Source organism: Leptidea sinapis, chromosome Z (genome assembly GCF_905404315.1).
Source record: "Leptidea sinapis chromosome Z, ilLepSina1.1, whole genome shotgun sequence".
Taxonomy (NCBI): Eukaryota; Metazoa; Arthropoda; class Insecta; order Lepidoptera; family Pieridae; genus Leptidea; species Leptidea sinapis.
The window spans coordinates 374,193-394,967 of NC_066312.1; the positions used below are offsets into that span (position 1 = coordinate 374,193).

General features: G+C 37.5%; 1 protein-coding gene across 1 annotated transcript in view; it reads right to left on the minus strand.

Moving 5' to 3' along the window:
* LOC126978756 (uncharacterized) overlaps positions 1-19,795 on the minus strand; it is a 72,558-nt gene extending 52,763 nt beyond the window's left edge. The window contains exon 1 of the mRNA XM_050827806.1: positions 19,462-19,795. The gene's annotated coding sequence lies outside the window, so the exon portion shown is untranslated. The remainder of the gene's footprint in view (positions 1-19,461) is intronic.
* Positions 19,796-20,775: the final 980 nt, after the last annotated feature.

Genomic DNA, 20,775 nt, shown 5'->3' on the forward strand with positions numbered 1-20,775 from the left:
TCCGTGGCACTCAAGAGCGTAGGGCGAGCCCGCAGCACGACGTCCGTCTACTCGTATTACTGTTATTGTGTCCCGATCACACAACTCAACCGAGTCGAACACACAACCGTACGACCGTATTGTTGTCTCAGCCCACTGTTTAACTTGTTGATAAAGCAGGTGTCATATGGATTGGATGACTTATATTAGATTAATTCAATTTGTCAGTTCTTTTTACGCTGAACTAATTTTCGAATTTTTATGACGATAAGCCCATATAATCTCTTACTTATAACAATTTAAATTCACAGCATATTTGTTATAACTTAAGTACTTAAATTTTAAATCACATCTTGTGTAAATTACCTTCTCACGATTTGAGAAACTCCTACTCTCTTTATCAAGTCAGTCATAAAGATAACAATGCCGTCTGGGGAAGCCCGAAACGAGCGAACAGCACGGTACAAAAGTAGGTAGGTATTTTTATCAAAACTTTATTATTCCGAATCCGTCCGATGCTCTCGTATTTTGTTCTGTACAATTTCGGTTTTCGTGTGCGTCCCGGCTACCGAGCAGGTATTGAACGATTATTATTTTAACAGCACCTACCTATCTAATTACAATATAAATATACCTACACCCTTTTGCAAAAAGACAGGCACCTAATAAATAACCTGCTTCACTGGCATCTTCATGTTGATAGATGATAGATAGATACACATAGATGCTGTTCTCGGATGGAGTACCAAAAATAAAATGGACTTCAACTTAAGAAATGCTATGTTATGACCGAATGTGGCACCCCATCAAGTTCGACTATAAAATCGATGGCCAAATAGTCACTAGGTCTGCAAACATCAAAGACTTGGGGGTCATATTTGATCATAAGTTGAACTTTCATGATCATGTTGTTGCACTGGCAAGAGAATCGCATAGGCGCCTCGGCTTTTTTCTTAGAAATGCAAGGGATTTTCGACACGCAAATGTCATCCGGCTCATCTACAAATCGCTAGTTACATCAAAATTAAAATCTAACGCCGGCATCTGGAACCCGCACGAGGACACCTACCTGATTCTCCTTCAGTTCCAAAAAGTTCAGAAGGTATTTCTGAGGTACCTTTATAAACGGATATACGGGTGTTATCCTTAGCTATATCCAACCAATTTTCTTCTGGGGTCTCTGAATAATAATTCTTTAGAAATTCGACGGGAATATCGACAACTCACTACTGCCTGTAAAGTTTTTCATGGTAGGATCGTTAAGTGATAATCTGTGTCAGTTTTATGTTTCAAACAAATACCTTCGTAACCGTAGGCATAAACTGTTTGCGGTTCCGCAGAGGCACACAGTAGCGCATGACCAGTCGCCTATAGCCCGCACCCTCACCGCGCTCAACGCTCTCCTGAGCGCAAACCCTGAGTGTGTCTTGTTTGCGAATGAATGGAGGGGAATAATGTCAGAATGCTTGGAGTAATAAATTATTTCATAATTCTAAGTAGCTTGTATCATCATTATACTTGAAATGAATAAGCAAAAAGTAGTTTTTGTCAATCTCGTCATTATATTTCGATGGATATATGAAAATTGATCTCTGAGTCTAAACAGTTAGGAAGTTTCGTATCTGTTCATTCAATAAAAAAGCAGGCTAAAAACTTATTTTTTTTATAAGTAACATAAAAATAAAAAATTGAGTGTAATATCGAATATCGGGCATGCTATCGAAGATATTCTTAGTTGTTTCCTTTCGGATGATCCTAGTGCCTGAGCCGATGCAGTAGCCGATGTGATACTGCAGGGCATGGATATTTTTATACCAAGCTCTGTAGTACCGATCGGTGGCAGATAACAGCCCTGGTTCGATGCGTCAGTTAAAGCAGCATCTGACTGCAAAAAACAGGCGTATCGAACTTGTTGCGGCACTGGGCTCAAAGGATCCGAACTGCAAAGTTCTGAAGAGGAAATATAACCGTACCTCCAGATTTTTTAAGCGGCAAATCGCCCGTGCGAAATCGAAACACGTCGTCAACATTGGCGAGAAGCTTTCCAGTTTCTGGTCGTTGTCGAAAGCTGCTCTTGGTAACTTCAACCAGTCGTCCATGCCGCCGTTGCACATGAGGAATGACACCCTCGCCCATACGGCAAAAGAGAAAGCCGATCTCCTGTGCACTTTTTGCCTCCAACTCGACTTTTGGCGACAACGGAAAAACACCGCCGACCATCACGCGGTGTCAGAGCTCCATGCCTGAAGTACAGTTCAGACAGAAAACTGTTCGGTGAGCTCTGTTTTCGTTGGACGTCAGGAAGTCGAGCGGGCCGGATGGCATTTCTCCAATCGTGCTTAGAACGTGTGCCCCTGAGTTGACGCCGGTGCTAACGCGTTTATTCCAGCACTCTTATTCAAAAGGCGTAGTCGTTGAATCATGGAAGTCAGCCCTTGTCCATCCGATCCAAAAAAAAGGAGACAGTTCGGATCCGGCAAACTACAGTCCTATTGCTATTACCTCCTTGCTCTACAAGATCATGGAGAGTATAATTAACCGCCAGCTCTTGGTATACCTTGAGGGTCACCAGTTGATCAATGAACGGCAGTACGGCTTTCGACATGGTCGGTCGACTGGCGATCTTCAGGTATACCTAACACATAGATGGGCGGCGGCTATTGAAAGCAAGGGGGAAGGCCTGGCAGTTTGCCTGGATATAGCGAAGGTCTTTGATCGTGTATGGCACAAGGCGCTCCTCTCAAAACATCCATCATTTGGGCTTCCCGAGAGCTTATGCAAGTGGACCTCCAGCTTCCTCACTGGGTGCAGCATACAGGTTGTTGTCGACGGTTATTGCTCGAACCCGAAGCCCGTGAATGCTGGAGTGCCCCAAGGCTGTGTGCTATCTCCTACGCTGTTTCATCTGCATATCAATGATATGTTGGACACCTCCAACACTCTCCTATCGAGTCCTCTCTTGAGATGGTCGCGGAATGGGGTAAATTGAACCTTGTCCATTTTAACCCCCAGGAGACTCAAGTTTGCGCGTTTAAAAAACCCCATTTGCCGTATCACCGCTCTTCAAGAACACTTCCCTTAAAGCCTAGCCTAGTATCGGCATAAAGGGTCTCGAAATCTCGAGCGATTGCCAATTCCGTGGCCTTCTGGAGGGCAAAGCCAAATTGGCTTCCAAGAAGCTGGGGGTCATTAATACAAGGTCACGGCAATACTTCAAGCCGGCCCACATTCTAGCGCACTATAAAGCGCAGGTCCGGCCACACATAGAGTATTGCTGTCATCTCTGGTCTGGCGCACCCGAGTTTTAGCTCGATCCATTTGACCGCGTGCAACACAGAGCAGCTCGAACTGCCGCGATCCAGTGCTCTGTGAACGGCTGGATCTCTTGGCGTTGCGTAGAGACGTCGCTTTATTGTGTGTCTTCTACCGCATTTATCACAGGGAGTGTTCCAAAAAGCTGTTTAACCTGATTCCTGCTGCCGATTTCCACCTTCGCACGACACGCCACAAGTTAGGATATCATCCCCACCATCTGGATGTGTGGCGGTCCTCCACAGTGCGGTTTTGAAGGAGCTTAAGCGCGTACACCTTCCTTAAAGGCCGGCAACGCTCTTGTGATTCCTCTGGTGTTGCAAGAGAATGTGAGCGGCGGTGATCACTTAACACCAGGTGACCCGTACGCTCGTTTGTCGTCCTATACCATAGAAAAAAAAGTTTGAGAGGCTAAGCGAGCGAGCGAATTGCTCTTAAAACGCGTCCCGCGCGTTATTCGCCTCAGTTTGAACGGAGCTTCACCCTAGTGCCAATCATAATAATACGAAACTACCAAGATCATAATAAAGTGACATCACTAAGATTTTGCATATGATTATATAATATTACAATTACTAAAAATATACTAAATATAATAACTAATCATAATTACTATAACAATATAATATTAGCAGGTTACAAATGATAATATTAATATTATCACAACGGAATGTTGGAATACTAATTGGAATGTCAATAGCTATTAGACATTGAAAGTACTCGTATAACAGAATACCTAGGTATAACAGAATGAAAAATACTTAGATAATTTATACGTCTAGAAAGAGTGTCTTGCTCTTAGATAACCGATAAAAACAGGCCAGGAATATTAGTTTAGTGTGCCTGACAAGCTACGTCTTACACACGCGATTTGTATGACACTTTTGAAATATAATTTTTTTCGAAGTTTTCGCAGCTGTAGCTCTAGTCGTATTAATGATCAATATCTTAGAATATTAGTGTCAGTATTGTATGATCAATATGATTCAGGTTTAATTTGTTCTGTTTTATAACGCGATAACAGAAGCTGTCACGTTCAATCTTGTCAGTTTGTTAAATGGCCGTTATCCAAGACACACTGACGCCTGCTTCAACGTCGCGTCGCCCGCGGCCCGGCCGATCGGCGACGTCTATGTTCCATCCAACAGAGTATACAAAGTATTACAGCTGTGCTCTTATATAACATTTAAATAATAATTAAAATGTGAAAGTTACATTTTTATTATTATTTTAGTTAAACCAACGTTTCGTGAGCTGCCGATTATGTTTTCAGGGGATGCTTTTGTTTTTAATATAATAAACAAAAAGAAAAGAAAGAAGCTTTTTTTACTTTTACATCTTGGTACACTGCCAACTACACTAGGATAGAAGGATAGAAGAGGACACTATGTATAAATCAGCGGTGGTGTTCTATGTTGGCTGTAAAATGATAAGGTACTACTAGCACTCATCAACCTCTGCGGCAAGACCGGGCACCGAACGCGCACAGGTCCGGAGCCTTTACTTTCTTGACTTATTTTATATTTTTGTATGTCTATGGTGTTGCATTTCATTCGCATCCAATAATTGCTGCATTGTTATGAAACTTGGTAATTGTTTTAGGTTGTGATGATAGATCATTAAAATAGTAATTATTTACTATTCTCCGCCATCTCTCGGGGCGCACTGTACAATTTTAATTTCTAGAAAAACTAATTAGTAGGTATCTGTAATCACAGAGTAGGGATGTAGTTGATACGTGAGTACGTATCAACTACATTTAAGTAAAAAATTGTGTCAGGTTCAATTCTGTGGATTTACCGGTTAGAGGGTTTTGTATAAGTAATAAATTCCGGTGACTCAGCGTTTAACAAATATTAAGTTCTTGAATAGTGAAGCCAGTGAAGTGAAAATATTGTGGGTGTCCCTCATACCCATCAGAAGTGATCCAACAGCTAGGCTACGATCACGTGAGCTAAGGAAATAAGTTATACAACGACAGTTCGGTTTCTTCTTTCCTTCATTCTTCATGCGGCAGATTGCGGTGGAGTACATAGGTCTAAGTATCATGGAGTGGTACCCGGGTAGGGTGTCATAAAGCTTAATCGGATAACACCCGCACTTGACTAACAGTTGACATCCTGGACAAGTTTTTGTGGCGCTGGTGATCCAATCATTGTATTTATATGATACCAGTCGTTTTCGAAGACTATCAGTTTCGCTGTTAATTCAATATTTTGTCGATTTATTCATGCGATTCAAATGTCATTCACACGAAGGGGAAGTACTTTAAATATTGACAATAGAAGTTACTGAAAGAAAACTTACAAGAGCTGTAGAACCTACCAAAAAACTGTGATACTGTTTTTAAAAATCTGTGGAAGCTGCTATAATCAATATTAAATTTTTTTCCTACTTTAATAAGTTGTAATAAATAAAATACTTCATTAACGTAAATAAACACTTAGTTCAAGGCTATTCAATTAAGTCAATTCTCTACACTTTAAAGTAATATTCTGCACATCTTCGAGCTGAAGGTTCGAATATTTTATACAAAAACCGTTTCGTATAAATGAACCTACAAGTAAATTTTGTACTTGAAGAAACATCTTCCCACTGAATGATAAATAAAGAATGAAAAAATTTTTTTTTTAAATGTAAACAATATTTAAGTTATTATACTTTCATTGCTGTTTTAAGCCTCGGTTCTCGTCCAATTTCATGATTCTAGTGGATCATTGCAGATCTCAATAAGATAGAATGTTATACTTTTCTTTATTGTATTTAGAGCCATGCTCGTGGCCGCACCCAGGTGACGTGGTCACTCATTGTTGGAGATTGGAGTCGCAGCCTCAGCGACATGACGGCATCCATGACATCAGCGTTGGCGGCGACACCGCGTTGCACTTTATATCGGTGACATTATGCAGGTATAAAACGACCAAATTACAATAGAGGATACGAGTATATTCAGATTGGAAAATGTATGGGCGTACCTTGACTGCGTTCAAATCCCTTTCAAATCGATAACACGTAAAAGATGCAAGTACGCGTATCTATCCAAATAAATAACCGACACACTCGCTCTAGAGACCGGCATTGTGTGGCCACACGGCGGGCTAGCGCCGGTGTTTCGCTTGGATCAGTGACGAGAATCAGCGTCCATCTCTCCCTTAATCCTTCCACCATAAAATTATAGTGGACAGAGTCGGAGAATCCCTCCCTAGCACGCCTAGTTGTCTGGGGAGGGCCCAGTAGAGAGGCGAAGCAGCAAGCTTTGTTACTCGTGACGAGACGTAGATATCTTAGCGGAGCTACACAGCTTATTCAACATACCCCGGGTAAGAACATGACTATAATTTTTTACCTCATGCTGGGTCTCAGTGTGCGTAAGGGAGTGCATCTGCTATCATTGTATCGGTAATTTTCAGGTTAGAGAGAGAGAGAACTGTCTAGTGTATGGCTAAGCGCGGCTAGACGTCCCATAGTGGTAGAGCAGACGTGGCTCGTCTCATGCGTTGTGTTCAACCCGCATTCGACAATGTGCTTGTACAGATTCCCTTTGCTGAAGTCTTGAACGAGTTCAGCGGTTCAGTATTGAGCAGTGGTATATCACAGCCTTGGTTCAATGTGTCAGTGATCAGTTTCAGAACACAGTAGGTACGTGCAGCAGTGGTATAGCACAGCCTTGGTTCAATGTGTCAGTGATCAGTTTCAGAAGACAGTAGGTACGTGCAGCAGTGGTATATCACAGCCTTGGTTCAATGTGTCAGTGATCAGTTTCAGAACACAGTAGGTACGTGCAGCAGTGGTATATCACAGCCTTGGTTCAATGTGTCAGTGATCAGTTTCAGAACACAGTAGGTACGTGCAGCAGTGGTATATCACAGCCTTGGTTCAATGTGTCAGTGATCAGTTTCAGAACACAGTAGGTACGTGCAGCAGTGGTATATCACAGGCTTGGTTCAATGTGTCAGTGATCAGTATCAGAACACAGTAGCAACGTGCAGCAGTGATATATCACAGGCTTGGTTCAATGTGTCAGTGATCAGTTTCAGAACACAGGAGGTACGTGCGACATCAAATTGAAAGGCACTTGCGCCGTGTCTGAACTTCATTTAATAGGTGAACATATTTACGTAACGTAATTGTACAAATATGGAGACGCTCGCTCATGTTTGTTAAGACGTTGCTCGTAAGTAAAGAAGAACACAAAATATGTCATAAATTAAAAAACAATCTTAAAAAATATATTTACAGTTGTCAGTTAGTACCCGGTTACATTATCTCTGGACTTCTTCTTTATTTTTTAACCGACTTCAAAAAGGAGGAGGTTATCCATTCGATCGGTTTTTTTATGATTACTCTGAGATTTAAGATCCGATTTACGTAATTTTTCTTTTTATTTAGTTCGATGCAGAATAGATGCCATTTCGTCCCATAAAAAAATTACATAGTTTGGCCAAGTACTTTTCATTTTATGAACATTTTTTATGAAAATTTTGTTTACCTCGATGATTAATTGTTTTTTTGTGTACGGCTTTTTTAGGAGTTTTCATTCAGGCTGATTATATATTATTATAATTATTCACTGACACTAAAAAGTAAAAAATAATAAATTAAATACGTTTTTTTTACGAAAAAACCGACTTCAAAAACTGAAAAGTATCAAATAACTAAAAATTTAATGTAATAAACCTTTACCTTAAATATATAGATAATGTAAATAAAATAATTTTGTTTGGGTTACCATTCAGTCAGAGCTTGCCAGAACGAGAAAATAATCATAGACATAAGTTAAATTTATATATGCATACCTTGACGTGTCGTCATGGTCTTTTCAATTTTATGGACCAACCAATAAGTTTATTGGAAAGTATTTTTATTTGACTAAAGAAAATTATTATCTTTCTAAATATTGTATTCGACAATTAGCACATGTGCTAAATTATTATTTTATTAACTTATCCTGTTCGGTGGACAGATAGACACCTGCTTCTATTGAGCAGGTTAGTAGTACCTTTGGTATTAAAACTGTGGAATATTTTCCAAACCATTTAAACTAGTTTATAAGACAACTGAGAATAACTCCGACATTAATTTGAAATCTTATACAACAAAAAATAATAACTTGAATATAAAGCATAGCACAGCCATATTAGATAAATTTAATAATAAAAATTTTATTAACCTGGTGCACCAAAATATTCAGGGCTTGTCTGGGAAACACTTGGAAATTGAGCTGTTTTTAAATAATAATGATATTGATATACTTTGTTTAACAGAACATTGGTTAAAAAGTCATCAGCTTATGTTTAATTTTGGCAAGCACCAGGTTTCTAGTTCGTTCAACAGACAAAATGCAATACACGGAGGCTCTCTAATACTGATTCATAAAGTTTAAAATATAAAGAACTTTCTGATATTGTGAGCCTGTCAGTTGAACAAACTATTGAGATAGCCTGTATAGAGCTTGAGCAGCTTGTTGTAATGAGTGTATACAGACCACCAGCTGCATCATATGACATTTTTGAAAAAATTATGGATGAAGTTTTATTTAAAATTAGAAATAAAAATAATAAAAATATTCTTGTTTGTGGAGATTTTAATGTCAATTTATTAGTTGAATCCGGCCTGAGCACTAAGCTAATATCCCTATTTCGATGCTATAATCTAGTAAATTAATTTTTAGAGCCATCTAGAATGTGACTACATCAACCTGTCTTGATAATATATTTACCAATATTGTTCCACAGTCAAAGTCAATTATAAATAAATTAGAATCAGACCACTGTGGCCTACTAACCACTTTTAATTTTAATTATAGTAAACCTAAGTACAGTGTTAAATATGTACCTGTGAACACTAGTCGCCTAAATAATTTTAGATCAAATACTTTAATGAAGTTACCTAATTTAAATTATTATGAGGACCCAAATGAACTATATGATTCTGTTATTGATGTTATCAAAGGTGAATATAATGTTATATTTAAGCCAAAGTATATACAGAAAAATAATTCATTGTCTTTCAGTGATTGGGCAACGGTGGGAATTCATATTACAAGGAGGAAATTATACTCACTTTAAGAGGAAAAATTGTATAATCACTCAGAAAGATTTGCTAACTATGTAAAACATTATTCAAAGATATTTAAACGCTCATGTACCTTAGCAAAATCAATGTATATAAGTAATAAAATTAAAAATAGTTCAGATAAAATAAAATCAACATGGCAAGTAATAAACAGTAAGACTGGAAGAAACAAACCTCGCAACTTAAATTTTAGTTTAAAAATAAATGATAAAATCTTGGATACAGACCAAGATGTTGCGGATGCTTTTGAAAGATTTTTTGCTGATATTCCAGTTTCCACCACCAAGGCCCTAAAGTCATCTGCCACTCTTGCTGAATCTATAATTATGTCTAATGTAAATGAATGTAAAATAGATTTCAAATTCACTCATGTTACTTACAATGATGTAATGAAAGCCTTTAAATCAGTAGAATTGAAAAAGGTTGCTGATCTTGATGGCTTTTCCGTTAAAATAATTCACTCCATAGCTGATTGTATTGCTCCATACTTGGTTGTCATATTTAACTTATGTGTTGACAATGGTGTGTTTCCTGATTTGATGAAACAGAGTAAAGTCATTCCATTATTCAAAGCCGGTGGTTCTTCTGACCCCGCAAATTTTTGACCAATATCTATTCTACCGACGCTAAGTAAAATATTTGAAAAGCTTATTTTACAACAATTGCTTAATCATTTCTATGGTAACAATTTAATGAGCACTAAACAATTTGGTTTTTCAAGGGGTCGCTCAACAACAGATGCTGGTGTTGAGCTTATTCAGCAAATTTTTGAAACCTGGGATAATTGTCAGCATGCCGTTGGTATTTTCTGTGATTTATCCAAGGCATTTGACTGTGTTCATCATGAAATCTTAATCAGGAAACTACATCATTATGGTATCAAGGGAGAAGCGCTTGGCCTTCTGAAGTCTTATTTGGGCAACAGGTTTCAGATGGTTGAAGTGAACAGTAAGAGGTCAGCTGGATCTCCCATTACCATGGGCGTTCCACAGGGTTCGATTCTTGGGCCATTCCTATTCCTTGTATATATAAATGATTTACCATACTTTGTACAAAATAAACATGAGATATTATTGTTTGCAGATGATAATTCTTTACTTTTTAAACTACATAGACAGCATACTGCTTTTGATGACGTGAACGATGCTATCTCCAAAGTAGTGGAATGGTTCACTACCAATAATCTCCTTCTTAATGAAAAAAAAAACCAAATGTATTAAATTTTCCCTGCCTATTGTTAGACAGGTTGACACAAATGGACAAAATCTTTTATTGGCTAAATAATAATAATCTTGAACTTAATATTAATAAAACTAAAATTATACCTTTTAAACCTTATCAAAAGTCCCCCTTAAATATATCTTATTCTTACAAAAATTCACAACTTGAAACAGTTGACACAGCTACACTACTGGGAATTGATTTAGACTCACACTTGACGTGGAAGCCATATCTACAGAAATTAAAAAGCAAAATGTCATCTTTTACTTATGCTCTTTACCAACTAAAACGCGTAACAGATTTCAAATCTGCCCTTGCTGCTTATTATGCATATGCACATTCTAGATTATCATATGGAATATTAATATGGGGAAACTGTAGTGAAATAAAAGATATATTTATTCAACAGAAAAAATGTATCAGAATTTTAGAAAATATTCAGCAGATGGATTCATGTAGACCATATTTTATTAAACACAAAATTTTAACCCTTACTTCAATTTACATCCTAGAAGCATGTAAATTTATTAAAAAACATTCGGACTTATACTCAACACTACCAAATAACAAGCGAAATAATAGAAATTTAAACAAATTAAAAATTCCGCAAACAAGTATGTCATTAGTGTCATCGAGCCCTCACCACATGGCAATAAAAATTTATAATCACATCCCAAACGAAATTAAAAATAGAGAGAAGCCTTCTCTATTTAAAAGACATCTTAAAAATTTTTTAGTTTCAAAATGCTTCTACGATTTACCCGAATTTTTTAATTACAAGTGTGAGAATTAGTTATAATATAGTATAAGAATGTAAAAAATGTATAAGACTTATTTATTTTATGTATAACGTTGCTGTGCCCTTGCAGGGCGTCACATATTGTCTACCCATTAATGTACCAACCATCCTACTGTAAAATGTGACTTGCAATAAAATATTTTGATTTGATTTGATTTGAATATTGTAGTAAAAGACGATGAGTTGAAACCTGTAGATACAACCGTATTTTTAGGGATTACCTTAGATAGAGTCCTCATATTATGAATTTGGCGAAAAAGCTTAGTTCTGCAGCATACGCAGTTAAAACAATTCGGCAACTTACGGATGAAAATACCGCGAGGTTGATCTACTTCAGCTATTTTCATAGTCTGATGACATACGGTATTTTACTTTGGGGACATGCTGCCGATGTTAACACCATTTTCACACTGCAGAAGCGAGCTTATTCGTGCCATCTATAAATTAGGACCAAAAGTGTCACTAAGGAAAAAATTTAAGGAAATAAAAGTTTTGACTTTGACATCGCAATACATATATGAAAACCTTGTTTATGTAAAAAAAAATATAAATTCGTTTAAAAAAATTAGTGACACTCATAATGTCAATACTAGAAATAGAGATAGGCTTGCTGTTCATGTAAGTCGACTCCAAAAAGTCACAACTTCATTCAGAGGTCTGTGTATATGTTTTTATAATAAGGTCCCTATTGACATTCAGAACTTACCTTTAAATGAATATAAATCAGTGCTAAAGAAAAAGTTGTATACAAAAGGGTACTATAAAATATCTGAATATCTGGATCTAAAGAACCCTTGGGACTGAGCTGCTGGGCTGTTACATGTCTGTCTTAGTTTGATAAATGTCATTATAGTTATATAATTTAAATATTAATATTGTTTCTGTTTTTTAATCAATTTTAATAATCATTATCATGAGTTATGTAATTTGAAACAAAATTGTAAGTAGAGGCATTTAGTAAGTATTGCATAATATGTAGATGAACTTGAATTGTTTTGTTATTCGGTAGATTTCTCGTGGCAGGTATCGTCATGCTCGCTTAAATGCCTCTGCTTGTGGCGGCGACGTGTGGCGGGTCGTTCCCTTCCCTAAAATATGGTCGAGGGAGGCGATGGCTGGTCCATGCGTCATGCTCGTGAACGGGTGCTACTCGTGGGGGCTGGACGATCTTGTTACCGGAAGGTCTGCTTGATGTATTTTTTTATTATTATTATTTCCTTTAAAGTTAAAGTTATTATATATTTTATTTTATGAAATGCTCACATAATGCCTCTATTTATTTACGGTATGTGTGGATTGATGCATCTACTATACTCAATAGCTCTTGTGTTTATAAGTATTAATTTACTTTTTTTCTTTTTTTGACTTACTCATGTAAGCCTTTCAGTTTTTGACTTTTGAGTATTTTTGTTGCGTCACTTTGCATATATTGTATCTACTTAATGATAGCTTTGAAGTCGGTGCCAAGCCAAATGTATTAGTAAGGTTTATTAAATTGAATTTTTAGTTATTTGATAATTTTCATTAATTTATTAATATACTTTTGATTAAGTTATTTATTTCATGTGAATAAGTTTTGCTTTATTTAATAATATATTTTAAATAATGACGTCACCACTTGGCCTAACGAATGACCATTTTTGTAATGTAAGTTAAGTAAGAGCATGTTTCCGTTTTTATTTTTCGTTTGTTTATTGTTTGTCTCTTTCATAAGGTTAAGTCTTTTGTATTTATGTATACCAGCTGCTATGCGTTTCAAGTAAACATTTTTGTTTCTAAAGTTAAGATAGATAAATCTGTAGTCGTATTAGATAAGAGAATGGTAGAGATTAAGCCATTTTAGTATTTAAAGAATTACAAAGTTTACGTAAGGCGTCTACAAAAATCCATGTCTAAGCTTTAAGTAGATATAGTTTTGCATGCACTACCACGTCTTATAAACTATATAGTTGAGCATGCACTACCACGTCTTATAAACTATATAGTTGAGCATGCACCACCACGTCTTATAAACTATATAGTTGAGCATGCACTACCACGTCTTATAAACTAGTTGAGCATGCACTACCACGTCCTATAAACTATATAGTTTAGCATGCAATACCACGTCTTATAAACTATATAGTTTAGCATGCACTACCACGTCTTATAAACTATATAGTTTAGCATGCACTACCACGTCTTATAAACTATATAGTTGAGCATGCACCACCACGTCTTATAAACTATATAGTTGAGCATGCACTACCACGTCTTATAAACTAGTTGAGCATGCACTACCACGTCTTATAAACTATATAGTTGAGCATGCACTACCACGTCTTATAAACTATATAGTTTAGCATGCAATACCACGTCTTATAAACTATATAGTTGAGCATGCACTACCACGTCTTATAAACTATATAGTTTAGCATGCACTACCACGTCTTATAAACTATATAGTTGAGCATGCACTACCACGTCTTATAAACTATACAGTTGAGCATGCACTACCACGTCTTATAAACTATCTCCACAGTTTTTTGTGGACTGTGCTTGTCTTGTATATTCTGCTCACGCGAGCGAGACATACATATATACAGTTTGTTATGTGTTGAGTTTCTTACCGATTCTTCTGAACAAAAGCTGCTTGACTTGATCAAAATGTAGTGTAAAAAATTAATTGACGGTTCAATAGTGTTTTTTTCTGAATCAACTTGAATGAAAATTAATTCAGTTGAGGTTGATGGTCGGTGCAACTAATCGCCGGTTAACGAGATATTATATTCCAGAAAAATCTCGATTTTTTAAATGTACTACTGAGATGCCACACTTAGTTGATTATAATTTAATTAATAGCGATCGATTTTATTATTTTAATAATTTAAAGTACTTTTAAAATATAAAATTAAAACTCGGGATAGGAAGCACTTTATTTTTTGTTCCAAACTGAATGTAAATAGGAACTTAAATTGTAAAATATATTATTGTCTGACACAACCATGGCCCATGTATGTCCTTTAGGATAGCGATACTTGTACTATTAGGTATACTTAGTCTGGTCATAAATACTGTTACAATAAAAAATAAGCAAAATATTATATTTGAATTTGGAATCTGCCATTTTTATATGATTTTTCATTGAGTTTTCTCATTTTAGCGCCAATACATTGTACAATATTTTGCGATATTAAAATGGAGTGGGGTGATAAAAAGAACCGAATCGGTGTGATTGCATTACAAAAAGTAAGTATGGAGCCAAATCCAATTTTCAAAACTCTCCATACGCTTGGTATCAGTAAAATGTTTGTGTACGGGGCTATTCATAGGTACAATGAGAACTCCTCTGTTTGTGACAGAAAAATATAGAAAGAAGTAATGTTCGTACGAAAAAGGTGGTCATAGCAGTAAGGGAAAGAATTCGAAGAAATCCTGTCCAATAACTAAAGATTTTATCTCGGTAGATGAAGACAGCACCATGTAGTATTTTTTAAAGATGACTTAGGACTTGCAGCCTATATGAGAAGTACTACATTCGTAAACTCATAATTTAAAAAAAATTTAAAGAATTGGGTGGTAAAATCTAAAAACTACTGAAGCGGTACGCAAAAGCAGGTCACAGAATAACATTGCTTACTGAGGAATTTTTTTTTTTACAAACGAGCAACATTTTAACAAACACTTATTCTCAAAACACCAAGGAAGCTTCCCAGGACAGACAGAGTGCAACGTGTGCACTATCCGATTTCAGTGATGGGGTATGAGCTATGAAGGAGTGACTGAGCTTTACTTTTGTGAAAAAGGTACCGAAACATCGGCACAAGCGTATCAAGATACCATTTTTGAGAAGGTAGTGAAGCCCCTTAACAACACCATGAATAATAACCAAGAATGGTCCTTCCAGGAAGACTTGGCGCCGGGTTATAAAGCCCGGTCTACGCAGTCTTGGTTGGAAACGAACGTTTCGGACTTCATCAGAGCTGAAGACTGGCCGCTGTCTAGTCCCGATTTTAATCGGCTGGATTATGGTTTATGGTCAGTTTAAGAGAGTATGGTTTGCTCTAAACGCCATGATAATTTGGAGTCCCTAAAACAATCCTTTCGATTGGCAGTGAAGAATTTTCCCTAGGTAAAAGTGCGTGCTTCTCTTGATAACTGGCCTCATTGTTTAAAGGTCAGTATTGCAGCCATTGGCTGCCATTTCTAATAAGCTTTTTATATTTTAAATTGTTTTATATTCATGTATTAAACTAACACACAGTAAAAGTAACAAATGTTATTTGCAATAGATTTTATTTTTCTGTTTCAGTATTTATAGCAAGACTAGGTATTTTATTCTTTGATAATAATTGAATATAGGAATTCGCTCGTTAGATGAAACTATGTTGTATGATATTTATACTATCAACATGTACCTACTAAGCTTCCGCAGGCAAATAAATAATGGGTTACATTTACGTAATTAGTTAATTATAGATTTAGGTAAGTACCTACTAGTAGAGAGAGACATATAAAAATACATAATTGAGAATAAACTGAACATGTATTTCTGTGTGTCAAGTAGTCAATAATTTTATAAGACACTTTAACAGATACTAGTTATTCCATTTGTTATGGTCTTGTTAGTGTTTGTTAGAATTATGTTATTATTGTACGTTTACACGCACGCGTTCTGTGTTTCGAGTTGCGACACGTCAAAAGACCACCTGCACCTGGATTCTGGCACCTCGGAGAGCGAGGCCCGCGGGCGGGGCCGGGCGGGGCCGGGCGCGGTGACAAACCACACAAAAACTGTGGCGATAGTTCACGACTTCAGTGCGGTACGAGATTAGTGACTCTCGTGTGAATTGAACAGACAATTCGTTCGTGTGCAAAATCACGAATAATACTACGCCACATTAAGAACACTCAGCCGTGACTCATCGTTGCAATGCTTTAGCTGGTACGATTATAATGTTTTGATTATAGTAGGTACTGCGTTCGATACCAACGGATGCTCTCTTAATTGAAAGCACGCCGAGTGTTTGTAGTCAGCCTCCGTAAATTTTCTTATCTAAATATTAAGTAATTACATCTGAGAGCCATGTACCTACTAAATATTCGAGAATACGAATTACGTAAACACTTTTATGTAAGTTCGAGTTTAGAGAACGCTGACCTTGAACCTGTACGGACAACAAATACGAATTATATCATAGAACAGACTGTAAATAGAACCGCGGCGTGTTCGGCGGCCGCGGTGTTATCACGACTCACGGCCGATCGCACTGTCAAAGGTCATTTCAATTAATTTGTGTCGGTACTTACATGTGAGCGCTTTAAAAACAAAATATCTTTCACAAACACGATGGCGACCAGCATTTGTCCGGCTGGTTCTATTAATGTGACTCCACAACCACACCCACTCATATCATATCGAGGTAGGGGACTTATCTACATAATGGTCTAATGGCTATAACACTGCTTGCGGGAACACTTTATTTAGTTTTAAATACGTGAATTAGATTCCGCATAGCTATAAACGTTAGTTATGTGTGTTGCAAAGTTACTAAAGTTACAATAAACAAAATTATATTATAGGTTATTATAGGTAAGGTAAGCCCGCCGAATTTCTTGCGCCCATTCTTCTCAGGTCTGTTACATATATTTTTGAACGGGAATTAGTATAGTAATTGATGTAAAATCCTATTTTGAATAAAAATATTTGAGTTTAAATTGCATATAAACTCCTATAATAATTATTTATTTAAGCTATTCCTAATATTAGAACAATACACCACAATAATTGTTGACTAAGGAACTTCCCAACAATACAATACACTGCAGCTAGCTTCAAGTTAGGTAGTGGGTAGGTACTGGACGAATTGCGATGAGATTATCGTTTCGGTGGATTTTGATATCTATAAGAATTAATTTACAACAATAGATGATCCCTGGCTAATAGTTACACAAAGTACTGTTTCATTTATCATGTTGTTGTTGTCATCTGTTTTTTTTTTTAATTAAAGATTTTTGTTAGATTCACAAAAGTCATTATTTTAAGATTTTAGATTTAGGGACATCGGCGAATTGTTTGTGATACGTCTGCGTATGAAGGGTGCACATGCCGTTGAAATAATAGGAAAACATAAGGGGCAAAAACAAAGTCACTACAGAACAGGACGCTATGCCAATATAATATAATCTCATTTGCAAAAGAAACGGGCGGTTTTCATTTTTTCCGTCCCTTTGGAAAATACACTAACCAAAAGAGGTTATAATCATTTGTGAATATAACTGGCACATTTGTGAAGTGTCGCGGTGCATAAAAAGTTTATTCCAAATTAAAATTTAAGACATAGTTGGACTTTAACAAAAATTGCTGTTAATTGCGTATCGTGGCGGGAATCGTTGATATAGTTCGTAATCACTTTGAATAGTTTACAAATAATAAATATTTGTAAGTCTTGATATCATTTAGCAGTTTCTAAAATGGTTGATAGAACGATAACAGCGAGCAAAATTATAGCGCTACTTGAGGGACGGTATTGTCAATGTCATGTGTCCCAGAGGCTAAATGTGATTCTATTCTTTCAACTGTCCAGAGGACTTGTCAACTATATCAAGTGACTAGTCCCGTCAGTAGAAGGCCTGGGTCTAGAAGAAAACCATGCACATCTCGAGATTACCTCTTCTTGGTGAACCAGGCATTGAAAAATCGGAAATCTTCTTATGTCGACCTCAAAAAGACTCTCGAGATGTGCAAACCAGCTTATGGATTGTAAGGAGGAGGCTTCTCGCTGCTAATATATGCAGTCGCCGGCCGTCCAGCCCGTGGACTTAATTACTCCGCGAGTTGCTAGACTTAGCTTCGCTCGAAATTGTGTGACGTGGATTCAAGAGGACTGGGGTTGAGTATTATTCTCGGATGAAGCCTATTGGCTTGATATTTCACTCCATCGTCCAGACGTCGGCGAATACACAGGCGTTTCACAGAAGTTTTCTTTGAAGAAATAATCCCTTATGGTAGAGGCCCATTTATGTTTTGGGCAGCGATTAATGTATTGGACCGTATGAAGTTACAGTACATATCAGAAGTCCTAATTCCTTACGTACAACCCGCATTAGCGGTTCCTGGAGAAGATTTGATTTTCATCCCATAGAGCACATTTGGGATAGTTTAAAACGAAGAGTTAGATCGGTGCAGCCCGCTCCGCAAAACTACTGGGAGCTAAGGAATATAATTGGTGTGGATAATGTTTTTAGCCTGCTTTTTTATTTTATGAATAGCAATGCAAGTAACTGTTTAGATTCTGGGATCATTTTTCATCAATTCCATCGAAATATAATGACGAAATTAACAGAAACTACTTTTTGCTTATTCATTTAAAGTATAAGATGATGCAAGCTAAGTAGAATTATGATATAATCTGAAGATGCCAGTGAAACAGGTTATTTATCTAGGTGCCCGTAAATAGTGTATACATAGAACGTAATGATAGTAATACCTTTCTGTAAAAAAACATGACAATAGTCTATATAGAGTCCTTCAACATGAGGATATAAAATTAGATTCAAAATATCATTTATACAATATATAACATATATATTACACGCACTAAATGTAATATTCGCCAAGAGAAGGTATCCTAGAGTAATTTGTTATGTTCATAAAGTGATAACCCTCACTTCTGGGATTAATTACACAAATAAAACTGAAAACAAAATTTTATAAATGATGCGGGACTCAAACCCGTGACCTCTCGTATCCTAGAATAGTAAGATATCGTAGATTTCTAGCAAGCAGTGGAATTAAGAATAGACGGATAATTGTTATAATTAAGTAAGCAATATCAATGTAAATTGCGTAACCGTCGGTCGCAAGGTGCAGCCGGCAGCCCGGCAGGTCATAGTCTACCCTGCGCAGTGCACCACTCTGCAGTCAAGTAACAATACACAACACATTGGCACCCTTGCTGTACAGCTAATGTAAATAAATGTAGCGTAACCAGATAATAGCATTAACTTTATTATTAGATTTATCAGAGCGCTACGGTGGTTTGCTGTCACACAGCTGCAAGGACGATCGAAACAATTAACTAGTGAATACGTACGTGGTGTCCGGCCGCCGTCTACATGAAGTCTCCTCCCGGCCACGCCGGCTCGGCATCGATAAGTGTTCAGCGTGTCATCAAGATCGATGCCGGCTGTTTATAAACATTGAGACTCTCAGAGGTCGACAAATGTGTGAAGCGCAGAGGGCCGGAGAAACCGCGGTTGGAGGCCCGCGCTCAGCCAACAGCGGAAGGGCTGGTCGTCTGCCGACACCTGTGTGCAGAGTGTCGGTGCAGGGGCCCAACAAATAGCGCGTTCGGCGGTAATCGGGCGACGCGGGCGTACTCGGCGAGCGACGAGCGCCGTTTGTGTATCACACACAGTTCACAAGGTGCGCCGCAGTCGCCTCGCGCCGTCACCGCTCGACAGCTGAGCGCCAGAGAGCGGGGGCCGCCGCGCCTGCGCTAGACGCTGATCGATACTATATAGTGTGCACGCTGGCTGCCGCCCGCCCAGGTTGCCGGATGCCGAGCGTCGCTGGTGACGGCGGAGCGTGTCGGTCCGGAGCACGACTTCCAAGTGGAAGTGGCACATTGGCAACACAGCTCGTGACCCGCCGCGCCCGCCATTGTAACGGCTCTGCTATTGTAAGAACACGATCGAAAGAAATATCGATCAATGCAAGAGCAACAATAGATTTTCTTGCTCTACTAGAAAGGCGAAACAGAGAAATTACAGCGAACTTGATTTATTTATAGCATTGCAGCAATCATTTTTCATTTAATTTTTACTACTATTTAGTTCCATTAACAGATAGTAGTGAAAATTTAATATTTTAATTGTATCGTGTCCCGATCTAATCCCATGCATTATTTGTAAAATGGATAACGCCCAGTTAGACAATTAATCCAATTAAGCTTCTGTGATATTGTATTTTAATTATCCTTATGAGATAGACATATGCCATCGCGGACTTTTCTGTAAGCCTATAAAAAGCTCCCAGACGGCTTATTTTTCACCGACTTCAAAAAAGGAGGAGGTTCTCAATTCGTATGTTTTTTTTATTTTATGTTTGTTACCTCAAACTTTCAACTGGGTGAACAGATTTTGATAATTCTTTTTTTATTTAAAAGCTGGTGCTTCAAGGTGCTTCTCCAATCAAGGATATACATCGAAGATAGTTTGGAGGGAGTTTAGTGGATGGAAGACGAACACTTAAGACCTATTTGTCCGTTTTTACACATACCTACTACATATATCAAGAACTTGAATGCACACAAAACATGAGTGTACACAGCCTGCATCTGCCACGCTAATAGAATTGATGTTTCTCTCTCTTTCGCACTCGAATCCGTCGCTCACTCCAAAAAAAC